At 46.4% G+C, this 6147-nt stretch overlaps 1 pseudogene; it reads right to left on the reverse strand.

Moving 5' to 3' along the window:
- Positions 1 to 608: 608 nt before the first annotated feature.
- On the reverse strand, positions 609 to 3106 carry LOC131007575 (galactinol synthase 2-like; annotated as a pseudogene).
- Positions 3107 to 6147: the final 3041 nt, after the last annotated feature.

Below are 6147 nucleotides of genomic sequence, written 5' to 3' on the forward strand. Positions count from 1 at the left end.
TTTCTGCTGCCTTTTTTTTCTGCTTTACTATCGTCTTCCATAAAGTACCTCACGCTCTCTGTTACGCGCGTTGCCTCTAGTTTTAGACCGGACCAACACATCATCTTGGATCCAGTCAGATTGTTCTCGTGTCGACCTATAATAATTCAACCGGTTAAGGTCAAATGTGAATCTAATTTATTAATTTCAACAACTTTAAAGTGATTTAAATCGTATCGATAGTTCGATAACAATGAGATATCTACGATAAAATCATTTCCATTAATGTAATGTAAAATACATTATGTTTTAGTTTCGTAGTTACCAGTTATCGTTTCAGGTGTAATATTGACAAATAACTACTATAGCCACAATTTCAATGTGATTGTGGTCATAATAAAATATTTTCTTAAATGTTAGAATATGCACAAAATAAATAAAAAATAAGACAATAAATTAAAGGGTTAAGATGCAGATAGGCCCATATAGTAAAGACCCCTATAGCATATTCCTCTCCAAAGTCAACATTAGATCAAATAGGCCCCCAAAGTCCGAAAAATCAAACGATTAAACTCATTTTGACTAACGGTCGTTTGACCCCGCCAGTCAATTTTTATTATTATTTTAATTCAAATGTCCCACCACTTATCGACCACCATCTTGATGTCATCGCGGTCCATATTCTCCTCCTCGCCAGTGTAGCGCCACGGCTTGGATTGGTGTCGCAGTAGTGCACCGCCTTGACCTCGTCCAGGCGTACGTTCTCGGGGTGGCGCCAGAGCTACGCCAGCACGAGGTTGTAGATGTTGGGGATGGGGCGGTAGACGTCGCGGAAGAACATGTTGAGGAAGTCCTGCTCCGCGAAGGGCGTCGCCGCCGTGATCTTCAGCATCTGCAGCAGGTCCTGGTAAGTCGGCAGGCTCGGCTCGAAGACAAACATTCCGACGTTGAAGTACTTGGGTGGCTTCGGGCCCAGGAACCGGGCTCGGCTGGCAGTAGCCGATCTAGAACTACGGCATGTGGCTCCACGATTTTTCGCAGAAGCAGTCCATCACAATGTAAAAGTAGTCGTTATCCATGTCGAAGAGATGGTCGATGTTCTCGAACACCTGAATATCTCTGTCCAAGTAGATCATCTTGTTGTACTCCACAAACTGCAGTTCAATTCAAACATGCAACTTTTAATTGCTGCAATTAATTAACTAATTCGGTGAATTTTGAAACCCTAATTCGCGATTTATATCTCCCAAATGCGGAGCTTGGAGTAGTTGATGATGTAGTAGGCCATGGCGAACTGCGTTTGGTTCTCCGGCGGGTAGACCGGCTCGATCTCCCGGACGATGCAGCCTTGCTCCACCGTAAATGTTACAGGTGGGCCCCACACATTTGAATTTAAAAAATTGACTAACGGGGTCAAACATCTGTTAGTCTAATGGGTTTAATTGTTTGATTTTTTGGACTTTGAGGGGCCTATTTGATTCAATGTTGACTATGGAGAGCAATACGCTATAGGGGCCTATCTGCACCTTAACCCTAAACTAAAATTCGCTGAAAATTTAAACTATAACTAACGATATAGTTAAGTATACATTTTGCAAAGTATAGACAAAATCACATGTGCAGGAGTCTGTGTCACGCGTGTTGTTTACCTCATTTTTTGGTGTTATTTGGGGATTGTTTGATGCGTATTCGAGCATGCCTCGTGCATTCTAGTGTCATTTTATACTTGCTCGATTGCTTTTTGTGTTTTTTTTTTTTTTTGCAGGTTGTCATGGTTATCAGGCGTTTCGGGAAGCTTTGGGCGTACTTTTGGAAGCAACAACATGGCCACCGCTGCCTCACGGCGCCCGCCGCCAGCACCGCTTGCAGCCCTACGCTGCCCTCCGTGCATATTTTGTGAAGGGGGTAGGCGGCCGTCGCCCCCAGTAGTTTCGACAGTTATGGATTTCGGGTATAAAACCCATTTTTTGGGTTTTCTTGAGCATCTTCCATTCTTATAGCCTCCAAGGCGATTTTTACTACTTCCCCCTTTAGTTTTTTAGAGAAAATCATGCTCTAAACCTCGTGTGATTTTGGTATTGATTGGATTGAAGTGTCATTGGATGAATGTAAGGATTTCCTCTTATTTCAATTGATTTGCTTAGTGTTCCTTGTTTGCTCTTGAGTTTGATGAATGTTTCATTTAGTTAATTAATTTCGTTGCTCTTAATAATCTATGCTTGTTTGATTTGTTAATTTCGTTGTTTTCCCCAATCTTATATCCGTTGATCCGCTCTAGTAATTGTGAAATCGTATTTGAATTGTTGCCCTAGAATCTATCGATTGTTTTCTTGATTTTGCTTGTTAGATTGATTATGGAGAATGATACTTAGTGATTTTTTATTGGATGTTGAATGAGATATGCGTGCCGTTGAATTTGGCTTTGAACTCGTTGATGATTGTAGGAAAAGTTTAGTTTTACTTGCTTTACATTTCTTCATGCTTGATTGTCTTTCCCGTGTGCATTCATAAAGATGTTGGTTAGTTTCAATTGCATTGTTGCTTGAACTTAACTCCTTAAGTCTAGATTTCTTGTGTGTTGGTTTCTGGTGAATCGTGATTGAGTGGGTAACGTTTTAATCGGTGAATTATGGTTAGATTATGAGTTTTACCTAGTGTTGATCGTGAAAATTGAGAGAATAGAGTCGAATTGCTGAGAGAAAGTAAGTTTGCTGTTGTATTAATAGAGAACACGTGAAAAATACACAATATGGGTGCATAAGGTATTTATAGAGTAAATTCGAGGGGTAAAATAGTAATTTCATCTTAGCAGTCATGCTCCCCGCATGGTCAGGGGCACGATGGTAATTTCGTCTGCCTTTGCTCATTCCTCTGTTCAAAGACAGAGAAATGTACATGTCGCGAAGCCTTGGATTCCTCTGTGAACGAGCGATTCCTTTGCTCTGGCGCTTCCCGGGTGAAGTGGTCACTTTTACCGTTGACTATCTTGTGGGTAAGTCATCCCTCTGACTTCAGTGATTTCTCTGATCGAGCCCGTTCCTCCGACTGAGCCCATTCCTCTGACAGAGCCCATTCCTCTGACTGATCCCGTTCCTCTGACCCGAGAGATGCCTCTGTCCAAGTCCATTCCTCTGCTCTACATATATTACTCCTCATCAGCTACTCCCCCCTCTGGTCTAGCTAGTTGTTTAGAAACGAAGTAACTAGTCGGAGTGTTCGCCCGCATTGCTGACGTCATTTGCATTAAATGCACGCCTTTTTGCAGTATACTTTTCCGCATCTCGAGGTTACCTTTTCAGCCCTTCCGTCTTTTCGTTTTTTCGTAGAAACCCTCAACCGTCGATCCTTTCCCCAATGCCACGTGTCGTTCATCCCGCTACTTTGCTGTTGCCCGCGTAGGTTAATACTTGAGTGGATTCAAACTCAATTTTCACTTTTCATCTTCTTCAATCTTGTTTCATACACTTCAACTACTCCCAAATTTTTCCGGCGGCCTTCATTTCCTGATTCCGGCGAAAACCTTGCGATTAGTCTTCCTCAGTTTCAACCGCAGACCTAGGTAAATCCTACATCCTCTCCCCTGGTACTTGTGTTCGGCGTGGGTTAATTATATTGAATTTGTTGGTGCTCTCTTTCAGAGCTTGAAAACCCTATGTTATAATCATCCATGGCATCTTCATCCACCGATCGTCCTGTTTTCTCCCCTTCTCCTTCCCCTAGTCCCCCGGCTTCTCCTCCTTCTTCTCTCGATCTCCCGAACCCCTAGGACCCTCCAACTTCTTCTGCTCCTCCGAATCCCCAGGACCCTTCGGTCTCTCCTGAATCTCTCCCTCCCCATCCTAAGATGCCGAAGCCCATTCCCGACTCTAGGCTGGATGTCGCGGACCTAAACAGGATGGTCGCAACGTGTAGAAACCCTGTCGGCCTAAGGTTTGAACCCCAGTCCAAAGCTTTAGAGCCATTCCGTAGGATGCAGATGAATACGGCGGCTATATGGCGGGCTCAGATTGATGCCGGACTGAGACTTCCTCCTCCTCCACTCTTAGTGGAGGTTTGTAATTATTTCCAGATTCCATTTTACCAAGTAGCCCCTCTGCTCTTCGGAGGTTATTTTGCTTCCATATTTTGTGTAGAGCTCATGGTGTCGAAGACACCAAAAAACTATTCCTTCAGACCCAATCCCTGAGATTACAGGGTGGTCCCCTGTATAGCTTCGCCGCTCGCAAAACGTATCCCACCACCTTCCTCAACTCCCTAAATTCTTATGATAAGGGCTTCCTGCCCTATTATTGTTTCGTGGTGACTTCCACTGGCACTTGGCGCCAATACGGCGCCCAAGAACTAAAATGGCATGACATTCGTACCAAGCATAAGCCTGCTTCCCAAGGAACCCCCAGTAATTTTGATCTGGGGGTGATAGCCAACCTTAACGCCCTTAATAACAAAAAACCTTTTCCCTGCAAACAGCTCACTGATAGCAACTCGGCTCTAGCAGACAATGACTTATTCCCCCTGTATCCACGCACATCTATAGGTAATATCACGTATCAATAAGTATATGTATTGTCATTACCCTGATTCTGATAATATAAAGTTGTTTGTCTATAGGCATGTCGTGGAGACAGAAGTGCCGATCCATTCTTTCGGCTGACCGTCCCTCTAGCACCAGGGGGCAGGGCTCTGGAGACACCAGCTCCAGGGCAGACACACCAGAGCAACCCGCTGGCTCTGAGATGGACAACTCTCGGACGGTGTCTGACGTTGCTGGGGCGACCACTCCTACTCGAAGCCTCCCTCCAGGCAAGGGAAAATCCATAGAGGTCTTGGCAATGTTCAGCCCAGACAGTCAGAGGACTGGCGGCTCAGGCTCTGGCTCCCACAGGGCGGAGGAAGGATCCACTATTTTTGGGGGTGTTATCCCCGTAGTGGACATTTCCAAAGATGCTCCCACTCCCGAGAAGGCCCAAGACATCCCTATTCCTGCATTCACAAGAAAAAAGATGAAGGGTACCTTGGTGTCCCTTGGAGATAAGAGGAGGAGGGAAGCCCTTCAAAAAGGGAGTACGCTGGCGACGGAGGGGGAACCGGCAGATGAAACAGAGACCGCCTCCGTGGATGCCGAAGAGGGCAATCTTCTTGCCCTTACTGCAGAGGCATCGAAGGCCTCTGGTTCTAAGCCCGTCTCGTCCATGAAGGGACGAGACTTTGTACGGAAATTGCTTACCCAGATCCATCCTAAGGATCGGGAGGCAACCGTGAAAATGAAGAGGGCGAGATTGGCCAGCAGCATCGGCCAATTGTGGATTCAGGTACCCTGCATTTATCTTTACCTTGGTGATGTTTGGTGTTTACCTTTTAGTTTCTCTGCTCTGACATTTTCCCTCTGATTCCCTGCAGCTGGAGTCCCAAATTGGTGAGGCAAGCCAGTGTATCGATGATTACGATATACTGGAAAAAGATTTGAAGAACGAGAGAGAGGCGCAAGTGAAGCGTGACCAGGAGGTCACGGTCCTGATGGAGTGCTTCAGTAAGGCTGACACAGATGCAGTCGCGCTGCGAGCCAAAATTGAGCAGCTGGAGGTGGAGAAGGCCTCCTTGGCCTCTGAGCTGGAGAGGACCAAGAATGAGGGGTACGAGAACCTGGCGCGCTTCCGGGCCCGATATCAAATGGAATATAAAGAGGCCAAGCGTCGCTGGAAAGTGGCCTGTGAAGGTGCTCTGAATCGGGGCTATGCGCTGGGTGCTCGGGACCAGCGACTAGAGTTCTTCATCTCCCCCCGGGGCCAGCAATTTCTGGATATGATGCTGGAGGATACCCTGGCGGCCTTCCAGAGGACACCGGAGTATCTGGAAGGGTTCTCCCAACTTTTCGCCCACGTTATCAAGGAAATAGTGTTAAAGACGGCGGAAGTGCTGGGAGCGTCAGCGGAGCAGGCCTCTGCTCTGGACCTGGGGGCCTTAATGGACAACATCAAGGATGAGGACCTCAATGCTCTGCTGGGCATAACTGCTGAATCCCCGGAGAAGCCTCTGTGGTGGTACCCGGTTCTGGATAGGGTCCTTCCCCTTTTTGCCTTTGGGGTTTGTCCCGATCCCGTGCCGGCTGCTCCCAAGTACCATGCCCCTTTCTGCAAGGCCCTGAAAATGTTCGTGGGTCAGTTGAGAAAC

This window comes from Salvia miltiorrhiza, chromosome 2 (assembly GCF_028751815.1).
Source record: "Salvia miltiorrhiza cultivar Shanhuang (shh) chromosome 2, IMPLAD_Smil_shh, whole genome shotgun sequence".
Classification (NCBI taxonomy): Eukaryota; Viridiplantae; Streptophyta; class Magnoliopsida; order Lamiales; family Lamiaceae; genus Salvia; species Salvia miltiorrhiza.